The sequence below is a fragment of the Miniopterus schreibersii genome (assembly GCF_964146895.1).
Source record: "Miniopterus schreibersii genome assembly, chromosome: 12".
In the NCBI taxonomy this organism is placed as follows: Eukaryota; Metazoa; Chordata; class Mammalia; order Chiroptera; family Miniopteridae; genus Miniopterus; species Miniopterus schreibersii.
The window spans coordinates 1,797,501-1,816,850 of record NC_138112.1 but is presented as its reverse complement, the minus strand read 5'-3'; positions in this window follow the sequence as shown (position 1 = coordinate 1,816,850).

Genomic DNA, 19,350 nt, shown 5'->3' with positions numbered 1-19,350 from the left:
CCTCTGCAAGCATTAGAGCAAGAGGAGACGAGATACAGCTGTGCTGGGGCACCTGCTTGGCTGTCAGGGCACAGCCTAATCTCAGCCCCCAGTGCCTTTTGGACAGGTGCCCTGGTGCAGAAAAAGTCTGCACAAGTCTTTGTGGAAGCCCAGGGACAGGTGGGGCTGCATCTGGAGGAAGCATTGGAAAATAGAACAGAAGGCAAAACTGGAAATCATGACAACCCAAGAAGAACGAGGGCATTTGAAATAATAATAATTAAAAGTGTAGTTTAAGATCCAGAAAGAGAGGAGGCTCCTGATTAGCCAAGGCAACAATGGGGCCTAGGGGTGTCTAGAACAATCCCTCCCTCTGGAGCAGGTTGCCACTGGCCAAGTGCTTTGCCACGCATGGCCTCAGTTCGCTGGCACTCCTGAAATCTGGGGGCAGGGGGTCTCTAGCAGACAGAGCCAGAACTTGGAGGTCTCGTGAACTGCCTAAGGTCTCTCAACAAGGAGGGGGGTATATGGGACTTAAACTCTGGATTGTCTGAAAAGATGGCCACCAAAATACCTCCCATCCTTGTATATATCTGTCCCTTCTCCATTAAGACATGGAATTCATTTCCCCACCCCTTGACCTAGGCTGGCCCTGCCACTCGCTTTGATCAATGGACTGTGGCTGAAGTGACACCCTGTGGGCCCAGGTCCAGGGTCCTACAGACCACTGGCTGGACTGCTGGTGCCTATGGGTCACACAGCTCCATGGCCAACACGGGGAGGAAAAGGCCAGACAGCCCTCCACCCACCCCAGGTGCCCGACATGGAGTGAAGACATTCTGGATGTCCCAGCCCCCCATCAATGCAGCCTCATGAAGGAGCCAATGCGTCACTTTGTGGAATGGAACAGCTGCCCATTGGAACCAGCTATGCCCCAGAATATTCAGAACTTTAGAATATCCCCCACTCCTACCCCACCATCCCCTGACTGGCTGTTCCTTCTATTCAGGCTCTGCCCTGGCTAACAATATAAATTTATTACAAAATGACTAATGTCAATTTCCCTTTCATCCAGGGAGACAGAAGGACTGGGCACCTGGGGAGGGGAGGGGAGGACAGTAAAGGGAGCCACATCTTTCCCATGGAGAGAAAACTACACAGGATCTGGGCACACCCTGCATTTCCCCACCTCTAGCTGCCTCCGTGAGCCTCTGCAGGGAGATTTGTCTGAATAATGGAACATTTTCTTGTTTTAATCAGATGCAATTTTGCAAGCAATTTTTATGATTTATCAAGCCCATTAAAACTGGCATTTGTTCTGCTCTGACACTCGAAAGGGGCTCCACAGAGCATAAACATTGGAAATTACTTGCAGAGAAAGACAATATTAAAATTCCCTGGCTTGGCCTGTTGTTTCAGAAATTCTGCTATCAAACATCAGGCCAGCTGCCCTCAGAGGCGCCTGAGATGCAGGCTGCTTCCCCTGAGCACTGGCTGGGGCCCTGGAACTCAAGCAGCAGTACAGACTGGAGGTTGTTTATTTTTCAGCACTTTTGGTATCAGGAGACGAAAGTGTCTAAAAGGGAACTTGCCGGAAGGACGAGTTCACAAAGTGTAGGTCACAAAGTGAAAATCTCAAGGAAGAGGGTGGGTGAGCACGTGCCAGGGCGACCTGAGCGCTGCTCGCGCCCACCGTGAGGGGGGGCACACCGGCACACACGGGAGAAGTCAGCTTTACCGGTTTCTCTTGTGGGCACTTCTCAATGTCCTGTGTACTGACAGACGCCCAGGGTCAAGTGGAAACTGCAGGGCCCTCTCCTGCTGCCCCTTTCTCTTCCTCTCCGGGAGCCAACAGGAGAGGTGGCAGGGAGTCTTTGGGGGCACCTCCGCTCTCCTAGTCAAGTGCAGAGACAGTAGAAGAAATCGTGAAGATGACGCCTGGAGGTCAAACTCTATAAAATTTAGAATTTATGTAAATAACAAACTAATAAAATACTCATAAAAAACAAAGACTGAAGAAAAATATTTCTTCAACTTTTCGGGCCAAGTGTTAATGTTTTAACATAAATAATTGATATATAAATTGCAAAGAACATTCTAAGGGTCAAGATGGGCTGGGATGGCGTGATGAGAAAAACACAAAACAGGCAAAGTAACTGAATGGTACCTGATGCAACAAAAATATTTTTTAAATGAACATATGTGAGAAAGTGCAACCTCACCTGTAATTAAAGAGAGATGAAGATTAGATACTATTTGGACTTTCAGCTAAACATGGAGAACTGAATGTGTTTATTTCCTCTGCTTACCAAATCCCCACTAAAATGAAATTTAAAAAAAAGAGAGAGAGGCATAAACTCACAAGAACCCAAAGAACGAGCGAGGAGACAGCTGCCCATAAAGGATGTTGAGCAATAGCCCCAGCGGGCAGAGCAGAGGCAGAGCAGAGCAGAGGTAGAGCAGAGCAGAGCAGAGCAGGGCAGGGCAGGGCAGGGCAGGGCAGGGCAGGGCAGGGCAGGGCAGAGCAGAGCAGAGCAGAGGCAGAGGCAGAGCAGGGCAGGGCAGGGCAGGGCAGGGCAGGGCAGGGCAGAGCAGAGGCAGAGGCAGAGCAGGGCAGGGCAGGGCAGGGCAGGGCAGGGCAGGGCAGAGCAGAGGCAGAGCAGGGCAGGGCAGGGCAGGGCAGGGCAGGGCAGGGCAGGGCAGAGCAGGGCAGGGCAGAGCAGGGCAGGGCAGGGCAGGGCAGGGCAGAGCAGAGGGAGGAGCCGTGGCTGAGGAGGCAGCACAGGGAGTCTGCGGGAGGACGGGCGGAAAGCCTGGGGGCACCAGTGAGCCCCAGGGCACTGGAACTAGAGGGCACCTGGGCTCGTGAATGGGCCAGGAACATTCAGGCAGATCAGAGACTTCAGGTGCTGGGGAGGAGGAGGTGGGGGTTATGGGACGCTGTGGGATCAAGGCTGAGAAAAGGGGGCAGGAACTTTAGTTGGACAGTGTAGTAGCCTCGTTACCCAGGATGCGCGCCCAGGACAAAGGCCTAGAAAGGCAAGAAGCCTTTAGAGGCCTAACTAACCTTTAAGAAAATAAAAAATTCATCCAGGAGCCAGACACAAAGAACCTGGAGCAGGAAGCACCGGGGTTGACACTGAGGCAGTCGCATGACCTTCCAGCTTGGGAAGCCAAGCACACGGGGCCAGCGCTATTGTGAGGCCCAAGGGCTAGGCTCTGAGGAGGCATGTCAGGCCCACAAACGGCCACGCTCCACCCAAGAATGGATAGGAATGGTGCACTGCTAGCCCAGGAAGATCACACAGACATTTGTCTGGCTCAGTAAGAGGGGTGGAGGTTTCTCTAGACACTTTATAATGATGGACTAACCCTTGACTTTACGTGGTACAAACAAGTTGATCATTTAATATTAGAAAGTGGCCCTGGGTTAGTGGATACACCGGGAACTCCTAATGTAAGCAAACATGTGTCCTAGAAGGATATGTTCTCACCTATGTTTGCCCAGGATGCTGGGGGTAAAATCCCATTGAGGTTCATTTACAAGCCAACTTAAAAACACATGAAGAACAGGGGTGGTAAAGGAAGGAAAAAAGGAAAGACAATTACCCAAAAGTCAGGACAGTGATTTTCTTTGGAAGGGGAATTGTCGTGACTGGGAAGAGCATAAAAAGGACTTCTGAGTGCTAGAAATAGTCTATTTTTTGAAATAATTAAAGACATAAAAGAAGAAATTTAAAACATAAAAAGTCACTAAGAAAACAAAATAGATTTGACCCTCCTAAAGCTTCTAGAAATGAATAGCTTCTAGTTATTGAAGTTAAAAATTCAATGGATAGCTTAAACAACATATCAGACATAACTAAGAATTAGTGAACAGAAAGTAAATTTTAAGAAAGACCCAAATACAGCACAGAATATAAAAAAATGGAAAATATTAGAGGTTGAGAGCATGGAGACCAGAATGAGAACATTCAGCACACACCTGAGAGTAGGCAGAGGCGGGCAGGGTGAGGAGACTAGGACAAGTCGCACCCTGAGAGACAATGCCTGAGAGTGCGCCGGAGTCAGAAGTCCTCGTGCTTGTGAAGAATCCCAATAGGACAGACAGGCTTAAATGCACACCAGGAAACACTGCTGTGGCCTTTCAGAGCACCAAAGGCAAGGAAGACCTTTGAAATAAGCAGAAATAAAAGAGCATCTGTACTGACCACAGAAAATAGTGGACAAGTGTATCTAAAGTTCTAAGAAAAAATAACCGTCAACCTTGAATTATACAAGGAATAAATCATTTTTTCAAGAGCAAGAGTAAAATAAAAATATTTTTCAGACAAAATTATTGAGTTTTTAATTACAGAGCTATGCTGAAAGTACTATTATGCAATAAATGCAAAAAAGCAGAGCAAAAAACACAGTAAAAAACCAACATGGTACATGTGAGTAAACTGAAACAAGCCTAGGCTGTTATAAAAGACCAAACACATAATAATAATGGCAAATGGGGGTATAAATCAAAGTGGAACCAAAACATAACCAACAGAATACATAAGTCGGGGAAAGGGGATAAGACGTGGAGTAAGGAGTTATGGGATCTTTGTCTTGTTTGAAAGGAAACAGAGACACTGATTAACTTTGGGTTTTATGTTGCATATAGATACAAAAAATTTAAGGACACACACTTTAAGAAGACAAAATAGAATGTATAACTCCCCAAACTGCAGGCAGGACAGGAGGCTGCTTTTTACCAGCCTCAGTGGCCCCGGTGGAAGGTAGGGAGGAGGAAAGGAAGGGAGCGGAGGCCAGGGCGTTTCTCTTAAACCGCGCGCAGCACGTCGGACTCCACGTGCTCCTTCAGAACCTCGCCACTCCCCGCAGAGAGAGAAAGTCGCTCTCGCTGGGCCCTGGGCGGGACTGTCACGCCCCCGACAAGCAGCAGGGGTGGAAGCAATGCCACGTGCTTCCTGAGGCTGGATCCTAAAAAGCCATGTGGCTTCCACCTGGTGCTCTCTCTCAAGATTCTTCCCTTGGGAGTTGGCCACCACATCGCGAGGAGCCCCCAGCCACGTGGGAAGGCTTTGAGCAGGTTGTTTGGACAGACAGTCCCAGTGAAGGTCTCAGCAGCCGGCCAGCATCAACCCCTGGACGTGGGAGTGCACGAGGGCCCCCCAAGTCTTCTCGATCAGGCCCCAGGTGCGCTGGAGCTGTGACCTGTCCAGTTTCCGACCCGCAGGACCTAGGAGCACAATGAATGTCTTCTCGATACCACCACATTTTGGAAAAGTTTGTTATACAGACATAGTAACTTGCACTATAAGTAAAAAAGCAAAAACTAAGATGGTAGCATTAAATCCAATATATAAGTAATCATAAAAATGTAACTGAAGAAACTCATCTGTTTAAACAAAGATTGTCAGATTGAATTTTTAAACGCTTTGTGGTGCTTATAAGAGTTGTAGCTTAAAAGAAAGAACACAGAAAAGTCGAACATAAAAAGTGGAGAAAAGGCACGGCCGTCACACTGGCCTGAAGGACACTGGCATCGAAGTGTCTTGTTGTGTAGCAATACAGCTTTAGCTGTGAAGAGAGGAGGGCCCTGCATCACGCTAAGAGGAGCCGAGAGAAAGTCCTGGCCTGCAGAGAGCTAACAATATACACTTAGCATATACACAGTCAAAATTGACGGAGTTCTAAGGAGGAATTTACATCTCTAAAATCATAATGACAATTGTAATGTAGCTCTCGGTCACTGGCAGAAGAAGCAGCTCAAATGGATCAGAACAGGGCTCAGCGGCTGAGCATCGACCTGGGATCCAGGCGACTGGGGTTCGATTCCCAGTCAGGGCACATGCCTGAGTTGCCGGCTTGATCAATGACTCTCTCATCATTGATGTTTCTGTCTCTCTCTCTCCCTCTCCCTTCCTCTCTCTGAAATCAATAAAGATATATTTAAAAAGAAAAAAAAAGAAAAGAAAGTGTAACCACCCGGACTGAGCCGCGCTGACGAGCGCAGAGTGCACATGCCGCCCACAGCGCCAGCGGCCCCGCTACAGAGGCAGACCATGGGGCCCAATCAAGACCTGGCAAACATGAAGGCCCACAGTGCAGTGAAGTTAGAAGTACACGGTTCACATCTTTAAAAGATCCCATGCACTCATAACTTTAAAACGTGCTTTTAAATAACTCATGGGTCAAAGAAGAAAGAACAATAGAATTTGGAAAACATTTAGATCTAAAAGACAGTAAAAGTATGACATATCAAAACATGTAAGATGCAACCACAATAAATATGTAGCTCCAACTGCCTAAATCATAAACAAGACAGGGAAGAGTAAATGAGCTAAGTGGTAGGAATGGGAAGCTAATAAAGATAGAGGTAGAAAATAATGAATACAAAATAGTAAAGCAAAGAGTTCCTACAACTAGAGCTGGGCCTTTGAAAACACTGATAAAGCAGACGGACAAGTTTGGCAGAGCTGGTGGCAGGACACACAAACAAACAGCATCAAAGTGGAAAAGGTGACATAACTTCAGATATGGCAGAGTAGTTAAAACCATAAAATTAATAAAAATGTCTCTTTATAAATACACTAAGAACCATAGATAAGATGTAGTTTTCTGGAAAAAATGAAGTTATTCTGAAGAAAATTAAAGATCAGAATTTGCCTATAAACATTAAAGAAAAGTAATTAAAACGTTACCTTCATCGCCCGGTCGGGCGTGGCTCAGCGGTTGAGCATCAACCTAGGATCCAGGCGATCGGGGTTCGATTCCAGGTCAGGGCACATGCCCGGGTTGCGGGCTCTATCAATGACTCTCTCATCATTGATGTTTCTTCCTCTCTCCCCCTCGCCTTTCCTCTCTCTAAAATCAATAAAGATATATTTAAAAAACAAAAAAAATTTTACCTACATCAACAATAGCTATGACTAACAAAATATCACTTTCAGGTGGTTTTACAGGAAACGCCCACCAAATATTCAAGAGACAGAGAATTCCAGTCTTACACAAAATGCTGTAAGCCAGTGCTTTTCACAAAGGGCAGTCAAATCACCTGGATCTTGTTCAAGAGAAGATTCAGATCCAGTGGGTCTTGGAGGGGCTTGAGATCCTGCATTTCTAACAAGCTCCCAGATGATGTCAGATATAAAGTCTTCTATCCATCACTAAGGCAAAGATGACCCAGTAGAAAACTGAGTCCATAGCAGGGGAAGCTTGAATGCCAATAAAAAGAGGCCCAACTTGATTGTTGTAATCAAATGCAAACAAAGTAAGATACTGTTTCATACTAACTGGATAAGCAAATCTGGTTTGCTGACAACATGGACTGGCACATAATGGGGAGCGAGGAAGCCCTCTCACGCTGCGGATGAGGGGCAGGATAAACGGATAGGTGTGCTTCGGGGAGCCGTGCAGCAAAGCTGAAGAAGTACCGATGCTACAGCCCTGCATGTACGTGCACAGAAATTCCTGTGCTGTGTTCAGGGAGGAACAGGATGTTCAGACCAGCACTGCACGTCACCTTCTCCACTTTGATGCACCGTGTGAGGCAGCAAGTCACTGGAAACCATCTGAATTCCCATGCACAGGAGAGATTGAATGATTGAACAGTTCAGCAGTAAAGCTACTTGTACAACACTGATAGGCCTCAAAATATGCTGAAAGAAGTAATTTGAAGATTAATAGGTATACTTTGATAGCTTTAGATAAAAATACAAAATATTCAAAGCAATAGTATATCCAGCGTGGTGGGTGAGAATCAGGAGGGGTGCCTTGGCTGCAGAGGTCCTACTAAGGAGTGAGAGGATCCAGCCCCACGCAGGGACCACAGCCTGGAGCACCAGAGCTGGAAGAGGAGTCCCCACAATACTGGGCAGTAAAAATCATCCCGGGTTCCATCCAGATGGGAGGAAGGGCTCTGTGGACCAGGTGTTCCTCATAAAGAGCCCAAGCGCAGACTCACCTGCGTACAGTCACTCACCCTGAGGCCCAGCAAATAGACAGCAACACGAAAAGCACCCGGGAATGTGGGGAGGAAAAGAATGATCTGGGGCCCGGCTGAAGGCCGGAGGGGCGGCTCTCTCCTGACAAAAGTGCACGTGGGCACCACCGTCCCTTTGTTGAGCCCTCTCACACACAGCTGGCAGGCTCAGACAGGCGCCACAGCTTAGTCTCCACTCATCCCACCTTCGTGATTACCCGAGACCCCACTCAAGTGAAGACCTGAACCTCTTTCGGTGGCTATTTCTCATAAGTGGCCAGCCTTAGCCCCCGCTGCAGACTTTTCTAAAATCTCTCAGAAGTTCACAAACCTCAAACAAGCAGCAGCTGGCCTCAGCATGCCCTGTACCTCTTGCTAAGTGTCCTCAAGCATGGCACTAGTGGCAGCTGGCCTCAGTTCACAGCGTAGCCTCTCCCAGGGGCCTTGAGCCCAGCACAGGCAGATATCAACAGCAGATCACTTTGTACCAACTAATAAGTGGCCCCTGACTGGACAAAGGCAGCAGCTGATCTTGGCCTGCACCAGAGCCCCTCCAAAGAGGTCCCAGAACAGACATATCTGGTGGCCAACTTTACATAACATCAGAGCACCACCCAATTAGCTCCACAAGTGACACATGCAAAGTGTGGTCTCAGGAGGCACCAAGGCCCTGCTAAAGAGAATCCAGCTCTGTGAAGTCAGCCCCCACACAATAGCTCCTCTACTTTAGTCACAGCCAGTCCTCACAGCCAGTCAGCTTGAGGGTCAGTTGAATTTACAATAGAAACTGCAGGCCAGAAGGAATAGCCACAAAATATTAAAAATGATGAAAAGCAAGGACCTACAACCAAGACTATCATTTAGAATTGAAGAGATAAAGTGCTGCCCAGACAAGAAAAAGCTAAAGGAATTCATCACCACCAAGCCAGTATTGCATGAAAAGGTAAGGGACTTCTTTAAGAAAGAGAAAAAGGATTAAAAATATAAATTTAAAAATGGCAATAATTACATACCTATCAATAATCACTTTAAATGTAAATGGATTAAGTGCTCCAATCAAAAGACAAAGTATGATTGAATGGATGAGAAAACAAGATCCGTATGCTGCCTACACCAGACCCACCTCAGATTGAAAGACACACAGACTAAAAGTTAAGGGATTAAAAAAGATATTTCATGCAAATGGAAACAAAAACAAAGCTCAAGTTAGCAATAAATTTTTCAGACAAAATAGATGTTAAAACAAAGGCTACAACAAGAGACAAAGATACACTCTTCAAGTGCACACAGAACATTTTTCAGGATAGACCACATGTTAGGCCAAAAGTAAGCCTTAATAAATTTGAGAAGATTGAAATCATAGCAAGCATCTATTGTGATCACAATGGTATGAAACTAGAAATCAATTACAAGAAAAAAATTGAAAAGGAACACAAGCACATGGAGGCTTAACAACATGCTACTAAACAATAAATGGGTTAAAATGAGATCAAGGAGGAAATCAAAAGATACCTTGAGACAAATGAAAGTGAAAATACAACAACCCCAAATTGATGGGACACAGCCAAAGCACTTCTATGAGGGAAATTCATAGCAATACATGCTTACCTCAAGAAACAAACAAAAAAATTTCAAATAAACAATCTAATGGTACATCTAAAAAAAACAACAGAAAAACATAAATCACAAAGTGAGTAAAAGGAAAAAATAATAAAAATCAGAGCAGAAATAAACAAAGTAGAATCTAGGAAAACAATATAAAAGATTAATAAAACCAAGGCCTGTTTCTTCTGCAAGATAAACAAAAGTGATAAACCTTTACCAGACTCATCAACAAAACAGAAAGAGGACCCAAATAAATAAAATCAGAAATGAAAGGGAAGAATTGACAAATGACACCACCGAAATAAAAGGGATTATACAAAATATCACAAAAATTTATATGCCAACAAATTAGACAACCTGGGAGAAATGGAGAAATTTCTAGAAACATACACTCTTCCAAGCCCGAATAAAGAAGAAACAGAAAATCTGAACAAACTGTTAATTACTAACAAAATTTTGAAAACTCTGCCTGTGGAAACCTGAGAAGACTTACAGAAACACCAGAAAGCTAGAGAGGGCTGGCTCCCCCTTTCTCCTGAACTGGACTTCATGCTGTCCTAGAAGCGGGAAAATGAAAGGGGAACCTTAGGGTACTGATGTGTTGCAACAGTATATAACAGACTGGACCTTGTCTTGGCAAGATCACACCCCAAGGCTGTTTAGGTAATTCTACCGTGAGGAGTGTCTTCTTTCTTTATTCTGGTTTTTGCTTCTAATTTGAGGCAACAGGATAAATAACCAAACAGAAGTGTTCATCAAATCTCAGCGTCTTAGGGAAGGGGAAGCCTGGGGCTCTGCCATTCTCTGCATTTTTGTCCCTAAGCTTTTGGAAGCTACAATTGCCCATTGAGGGGACTTGTGCCAGAGGGTCAGATTTTCTTTGTCCAAAACAAAGCCATTCTTGTGGGGTCTGAAATCTGGACAGAAGTATTGGGGGTGTTGATGGGTGTCCTTCCACCTCTGCCCACACTGCCTGCTCTGATGGTTTCCAGAGTCAGGTAAGGCACTGGGTGGATTGGTTCTCGCTCCCATCCCCATGGGTCTTGGGAAATGCACCTGGATAGACCGAAGCCCTGGTGTTCTGTCCAGCGCCCCACATTAAGCCTCCTCTTTGCCCCCTGTCAGGCTGTGGAGAATTACTATTACTGTACCAGTCTGTGGTCCAACATCTGTAAAACCGCAATTTCTGGTGAACGACTGGACCTGTCTTTTTCTGGGACTCTTCGCGCTGCTGTTAGTGGGGCGCAGTTGTGAGAAGGTGGACTCACTAGAAGAAGGGGAGCAGCGCTGCTCTCAAAACACGGGAGTCTTCCCACAAGGCGCCTGCAGACAGGGAGACGCGGGCGCAGGAGACGGGCCTGCGTACCGAAGGTCAGAGATGTCTTATCTGGGCTCTGCTGGGTGATGGTCATCAAAGTGACATCTGCTCCTCTGGGGGAATCCAGAGATATGGGACTCGGGAGCGATGGGATGGATAGGGCCCCCAGGCCCTGGCAGGCCAGGCACAGCTGGTGGGCCGGGTAGCCCAGCTGCAGCACATTCTCTGTGCTTCCCCCTTTGCTATTCTCTAGCTTCTTATAAAGCTTTATTTAAACCAGGTTCCAAACTTTGCCTTCCCTACAACATGGGGGAGAAAGGGGAGGACTCCATTCCCACCCTGCTGAGTGCTAAGAGAAAGCAGGCTCATGTCAGCACCAGTCGCGTGGGAAGATCCCAGGCGGAAATGGCACTTAGGCACAGGGACAAGCTGCATGGCTACTCACCCACTAAATCAAGAAAATCCCTTCCCACAGCCACTTTGGAGGTTCTTAGTCTTATTTTTATTAAAGGAAAGTGGCATTTCTTTCTTGTAATAAAATGTATGACAAGTGCATTCAGGATGATTCTCCTGAACAGGGACAGTGGGAGGTAGAGGGCCTGGGGGGGCTCCCAACCCCCCAGTAGATACACTGGTTTTCAACTCTCATGTTAGCAGCAGAAGCCTCTCTTTTTACCAAACTGTTCTATGGGGCATCAGTCCCTAAAACCAACGAGAGTGTGGGTGTCTGGTTAAGGAGAGAGACGAGGAAAGGTCTTTTCCATTCAGACTTTCTGTTTCTGCTCCACCCCGTATTTCCCCTATGTACTCCCCTAGAGCCCAAGGGACCCTTGACAAGCACTAATTTTATTTACCCCCCTCCATTTATAAATGAGAAAACCTAAGTTCAGAGAACTGAGGTGAGCTGCCCAAGGACACACAGCTGGTTAGTAAACAAGTGGGACTCCTGCCCAAGGATCCCAAGTAGAGCTCCCTGCAGAGTGGCCAAGGTGCACTGAGATGCTGCCATTGGGGCTCGAAGCCCTGTAGACCGACAGGTGGGGCTGGGCTGTTGGTGTGCCCTTGCCACCGTTCCCTGGAGGACAGTGGGTGTGGACAGCATAGGACGGTATGTCCGTGGTCCCCCTTGGCAGTGACTCTGCGACTCATCCCATTCCGCTGCACTGTGATGTGCTAAACACGGTGCAGGACATGCTCTGCACCTGGATGTCTACTCGGAACAAGCCCTACTCTTCAGCTGCTGGAAGACTTTTAGCTCTGAGTGCCCAAGCACCTGGCACGGACTCCAAGGTGTTGCTGGTCAGGAGTGGGGGCAGGGAGGCAGGGTGGGGTTGCTGGGAGATGCAGCTCCAGGTAACGGCCCAACTATCTACCTGCACAGATAGTTAATGCTTCTAAACATGTACAGTTCCTGCGTCCTTTAGTGGTATCCAAGCTACCTTCAGGGTAACTGCCCTAACAACGCACATACCTGGGACAAATGAGAGCCTCGGCTTTATTTTAAAATACTTGATATGAAAAGTCTGACAGCATTCAAATCCATTAGCATTATCACAAGGTATTTTAAAACTATGTTTGTCAATGAAAGAGAAGGAAGAGCTCCGAGATTCTTTAAAAATAATTTCAACTGCTGTGAAATTTTGAATGTCCTGCTGACTTTTGCACATAAAATTTCTTGTCAAATTCTTAGCAAGAGTTTGAGGAGATCAGTATTAAAAGCCTATAACCAGAATTACATGGAGCCATTTCAAACATAAAACCAGATGTAAAAATTATATTTACAGAAACAATATTATCATCTAAAAATTAGAAATGTATTCAAATTTCCAAATCTAAATTCCATGCAAATTAAAAATTTTAATATCCCTAATATTTTACATTTTTATTTACTCCTTCAACAAATATGATTTGAGAGTCGGACAATATTCTAGCTCTGGGGAATATATCCCTGAGCAAACAGACAAGAACCTCTGTCCATGTGGAGTTGACATTCTAGTAGAGAAAAGCCAAAGAATAAATAATAATATGGCCTGTGAGGCGATGGGCACTATGGGGACAGCTGCACAGAGTAAAACAGGTTCAGAAGGTAAGATGGGCACGGCAGGGCTTCCCTCCTCTGAGGCCTGGTTTTCTCTCGCTCTCAGTCATCTCTGAGTGGAGAAAATACCTGTTGCACAGAATTAAGTGATGCAATAAAGGTTCAAGCACCTAGCACAGCACTTGGCAAACAGCAGATACTTCAATGTTATTTCCCAAGAGCAGCCTCCCTCCCCGTTGTCCGGCCGTGGCTGCTTTATCTTGGACGTGAAGACGACAGAGGACGCTAATGCATGTCATTCTCTTCCCGTCTCGAGAAGGGCAGCAGACTGCACGGGCCACAGGACGGGGCCAGTGCAGAGTCTACAGAAGTGGGCACAGGGCAAAACTAGGGCAGCGGAGGGCTCCCTGGTATCAGGAGAAATCCCATTAACTTATCCGAAACGCCGCCGATGGAGTGTCTGTGCCCCGGTTTCTGAGTGTCCTGCAGAGCGGGACGCACCTCACCTGTCAGCCTGCCTGTCGCACGCAGATGGAGGCGGCTGACCGCAGGCGCCTGCGGGGGCCGAGGCGCGGGTAGTTCTGGGATGAAGACGAGGCAGTGAGGTGTCCGTTCCACTAGCGTCCGGAGTCCCCACGGCTGTGTTAGCAGGGGACTGTCAATCTCCAGGCGGAAAAGCAAGATACAGAAAGGAGACGCAACAGTCAAGAATCAGCAGCAACATGAGAGAGGGGGTGAGAGGCAGGAGAACCACTGTTTTGTTTTCTTTTTAAAAATATCTCTTTATTGATTTCAGAGAGAGGAAGGGAGAGGGAGAGAGGGAGACAGAAACATCAATGATGAGAGTCACTGATCGGCTGCCTCTTGCACGCCCCCTACTGGGGATAAAGCCCGCAACCTGGGCCTGTGCCCTGACCGGGAATCGAACGGCGATCTCCTGGATCCTAGGTTGACACTCAACCTCTGAGCCACCCCAGCCGGGCACTGTTTTAAGTGATGCTGATAAGTGACCTGCCTGTCCTGGCTCCCCATGAAGGGGACGGTGTGGGTTGGTGTTTGCCTTTGACACGTCACCAGCACAGGCCACAGGGATGAGACAGACCAGAGCGGAAGGAGACAGCTGTGTGCCCTCTGAGCAGAGGCCTGGGTGGGGCACAGCACCCACTGGTCACAGGTTCACATGTGATGAGGTCCATGCACACACAGAGAAACTTCTGTACCACAGGAAACATGACAGCCACGCTCCTTCTTGTCCACAGGCACACATAAAGTACACGGGCCTGCCCAATACCCACTCCTACGCGGCACACGAGGCCCTGCCCCGCCAGGTCAAGGACAACTGCAAAATGCACGTGTTGGCTGTGGTGCTCTTTCCAGGGAGGCGACAGAAGATGCCTGAGCAGTGAGTAGGCAACTTAATTGCTGAAGAGCAGATAGGGGGCACTGCAATTTTCCAGAAGTTAGCTGCTCCCTCTTGCATTTTGTGTAGATCTTTGCGCTGCCTCAGGGCACCCTAAAGCCTATTTAACAGAGGTAATTGATTTAATTAACGGCGTTCAGTGAAAGTGGTAAGACTGCTCTATAAGAAGGATATTTCCGAATAGGGTCCCTGGATCTGGCTGGACACATGGCTTCTGCCCTCCTGTGTTTCCTGACGTCTAACCTGCCCTCCCTGCTTCCCTCAACAGAACCACCTAGACACAAGTTGAGCACGTTTGATTCTCCACGGGCGAAATGAAGACATTGCTACTACCGTTGTCTGCCTCAAAGGGCTGTTATGAAATTAAAATGAGATCATGTCCATGAATGTGTTTTGCATTTCATCAGGGGTCCTGGGGAACATACACACTGGCTATTAAGAGAAGCTGCAGGTTGTCCTGCAAACTGAGAGACTTCGGTCAGAGTCCCCACTTTCTTGTGACTTGAGCAGAATGCCTAAGTTTTCTTGACACCTACCCTACTGCACCCTGGTGTCACACATATAAAGGTGCGTTACACTGCAAAGTCCACGCCAGCCGGATGGTTATGCTGTAGGGTCAGGCCTGGCCTGGGGTGCGGGAACTTATGAGGGAATGGGCTCACCGCCGGGTGCTGGCAACCTGATTGCAGGGTGCCTGCTGCCCAACCAAAGCTGTGGCCTTCTGGTAGGATATTCAAGAACTCCAGTGGCAACTAGCCCCTGGCCCTCTGGAAGGGCTCACTGGGTTCATGACACCCTTCTCCTGGACCTCGTGACCAGAAAGGGGACAGGCTGGGTGTCTCTTCCAGCAGTCCCACCAATGTCGTAGACTTCAGGATAAATCCAGCCTTCATCTCTTGTCCTTTCCCACAGGTCTTGTGGGTTCCCTACAAATAGGGTACGGAGACTCTGGACATTCTGAGGACTGCAAGCCCTAAGGCCTCACGCATCCCCAGGTCCCAGCTGCACAATGCCATGCAGAACTCCCATTTCCTCATCTATGAGGCGAGGACAGCATCGACCTCTCGAGGAAGCTGTGGACATCACCGGGAAAGGCCATGCCAGGCTGAGAGGCCAGGTGAAGCCTCCGCTTGCTCCCCACTGCCGAGGAGCTTGCTGCTGTGTACCAACCTCACAGCTCATGGATTCATTTTCCCACCTCCGCAAGGTGGCAGAAGGCTGCGTGTGGGGGCCTTTGGGAACACGCACAAGTGGCTGGAATGGAAATGTTAGGAATAGGAATACTATCTCGAGCTCCCTCATGACAAGTAACCGAAGGGAATAGGAGGCCTTGCCTCAAGCAGGGCTCAGCCCCAAAACATCAGGCGGTCATACCCCTGGACCAGAATCCAATGTGCCCTCTGCTGACTTCTGGGACTCCATTGGCCTTTTTGACCAATGAGCCCAACAACTGTGCAACGGAAATGCCCTGTGAGGGTAAATAAAATGATGCATAAAAGGCTCCAGGAGCCCTGGCCACTTTCTCCTGGGCCTGCTCCAGAGCCAGCTGCAGGGCAGTTGAGAGGCTATGGCCCACATGTGCGGAGGCGGCTGGGGAAGGAGAGAGAACGTGCTAACCAATCCAACCTCCTCAGAGCTGCGGCAGCCAGATGTGGGGCCTGGCCAAGGGTCCCCCCTGTTCCCTTCTTTGAGCCTTGCCTACAGAGATGCCTCTGAGACCGGGGGTCCGGGGGAGGAGCAAGCAAAACATGCGACCTTTAATCTCTGATCCACTTGCTTTCTTGCCCGTTGAGACCTTCCTGGGATTTGTTCTTCCCTGAAATATTTGTGGAGATTAACCTGCAGGCAGGCCTGGGGAGCAGCGTGGGATGGGGACAATGTCTGTCAAGTCCCAAGCCCCTCTCAGGGCTCCAGAAGACACAGAGGCCTGCTGCACAGCAGAACCCCACCCAGGTTACCGCGGTGTTGTTAGAATTTCACCCTTGGTATCGACATGCGTCTCATCCAACAGAGACATGAACCTCTAATCTGACCGGGAAGGACACTGCCTGAGTAGGAGGGGCACTAACCTAGGGGAGGAACCCCAGGTTCCAGTCGGCCTGGGCCACTACCTCATTGGGATGACAGTTCCTCCTCTGTGAAGCGCAATGGACAGTATCTGCTACAATTGCTTCATGGGATAAAATGAAACAAAGAGTAAATCGTTGTGAACGAGGAAAGAGGGGGAAACACTGAACAACTGCTGCAGGCCAAGTGCTTCCAGACACACCAATCCCCAGGGACAGCACTCTGCACACTCATCTCCAGGCCAGGTGTGTCACCATGTACCTTTCCCCCTGACAGCACTCTGCACACTCATCTCCAGGCCAGGTGTGTCACCATGTACCTTTCCCCCTGACAGCACTCTGCACACTCATCTCCAGGCCAGGTGTGTCACCATGTACCTTTCCCCACCCATAGCACTCTACACACTCATCTCCAGGCCAGGAGTGTCACTGTGCACCTTTCCCCACCCATAGCACTCTACACACTCACCCTCCAGGCCAGGTGTGTCACCATGCACCTTTCCCCACCCATAGCACTCTACACACTCACCCTCCAGGCCAGGTGTGTCACCATGCACCTTTCCCCACTGACAGCACTCTACACACTCACCCTCCAGGCCAGGTGTGTCACTGTGCACCTTTCCCCACCCATAGCACTCTACACACTCACCCTCCAGGCCAGGTGTGTCACCATGCACCTTTCCCCACTGACAGCACTCTACACACTCACCCTCCAGGCCAGGTGTGTCACTGTGCACCTTTCCCCACCCATAGCACTCTACACACTCACCCTCCAGGCCAGGTGTGTCACCATGCACCTTTCCCTGCTGACAGCACTCTACACACTCACCCTCCAGGCCAGGTGTGTCACCATGCACCTTTCCCCACTGACAGCACTCTACACACTCACCCTCCAGGCCAGGTGTGTCACTGTGCACCTTTCCCCACCCATAGCACTCTACACACTCACCCTCTAGGCCAGGTGTGTCACCAAGTACCTTTCCCTGCTGACAGCACTCTACACACTCACCCTCTAGGCCAGGTGTGTCACCAAGTACCTTTCCCTGCTGACAGCACTCTACACACTCACCCTCCAGGCCAGGTGTGTCACCATGCACCTTTCCCCACCCATAGCACTTTACACCCCACTTGGCAGCCTTTGTCACTCTCCATTCACAGATGAGGAGAATGAGCCTTGGGGAGATTAAATATTTTGGTTCCTGTTTTATGGCCAGTGAAGGGTGACACTACACTCTCCTGGACCTACAGCACTAGCACCACCTGGAGTTGGTAGGAAATGCTGAACCCAGCACCTGACAGAGTTTGTACTCTAACAAGATTCCCGCTAGGTACTCTACACCATGCTGATTTTTTTCAAGTATTCAAATGAAAGTTCTATATAAGATGTTATATATAGTTTAATAATAGCACAATAACCTCTGTGGCTAGCTCTCCCTCCAGCAGAGGTTTCTCAGAAATTTTGGGGTGTCAAATCCTACTCTCCATGGCAATTTCTCAGGAATCAGAAGTGACAGGCACAACGGGGTTTCCCTGCAGGGCACCTGGAGGCAGCGGGGACAGTGTCCTGAGCCTAGGGCACTTTACCTTACCAGAGTGTTGGACTGTTTTCAAGCTCCCCAGGGATCAGCCTCTGATAGCCCTTTATACATCAGCACTCACCCTGGGCTAGGCACGGTGCAGAGTGGGGAAGCAAAGAGGAAACGCTGTGGCCCCTGCTCACCAGGCAGGCTCAGGCCAGGAATGCCGATAGGTTCAGTTATCCCATGTAACAGTGGGATAGTCTGCGTCCTGGAGCTTGTGGCTGGTCCAGAGAGTTAGTTTGGGGCAAAGCTGCAGCTCTAAACGGAGTTTTGCAGCTTCATTCGGCTTTGCGGAGGAGAGCCCTCAAAGGGCAAACTCCTGCTGGCAGCACCCTCCCTGCAGTCGCCAAATGGTTAGACAGTACTGACAAAGTGCTAAGGTGAGGACAGAAAGGTTATGGCGTGGGCGTGGGCGTGGGCGTGGGAGGGCACAGGCTGTGGAGGATCAGCCTCCTCTCTGGAGCCAGTTACCTTGAGGATTCCAGTGTCTTGTATGAATTCGAATTCAAAACTCACTTGATGGTGTGAAGTTGCCTTTCATCTTCAAGTCAGCTGGTGGAGGACTTTGCCTCCTAACCGCTTCCTGAAGTCTCCCTGCCTCAGGACGTCCTTGATTTCCTTCATAATGATCCCAGAACAGTCTGAAACCTGCTCCTTGGGTACAGCACCAGCAGCGCCTCGTCGCGTTTCCCACATGCCCTGGACTCCAGCAGGATGGGCTTCAGCCTGGCGCAAGCATCCTTCTCACACCGTTGGGCCAGCCCAGCACATGCCCTCTCCCCCTCCCAGTCCCAGGCAGTGGCCCACGAGCCAAAGGAGGTCCAGACTCCTCTCACCCAGCAGTTGGCCTGAGAATGAGAGTAATGGGTGGGAGGGTGAGATGCCACACAGGCCGGAGCTGGGGAAGACTGAGTATGGACAAAGGGGATGCCCTCATCTCTACCTTCTGCTCCTGCCTTCCTCCTCCCTACCCCACCCAAACCACCCCTACAGGGCCACTGATCGCCCGCCGAGGCCCCTGATTTAATGCAGGGATGACAGAGCCCATGGTGAGGAACTGTGTAACTGTTTACATTGTAGGTATGGGAGCCTGAGGTCCAGGAAAAGTGAGCTCTCTTTATTGCACACATTCCCCGGTCATTGCCCATCTGTCGGAAAAGCTGGGCACCGCTGCCCAGTCCAGAGAGTGGGGTCAGAGGAGAGAGACCATTCCACCTAATGCACCAACAAGCAGTTGTTTGTTCCCTCCTTCCTTCATCTAACAAATTATTACATAGCACCTACTATGTGCCAGATTCGGTCAGCCTCTAGGAACGAACAAAATGTCTAGTCCTTGCCCTCAGGTGGGTTGCAGTTTGGGTTGTTA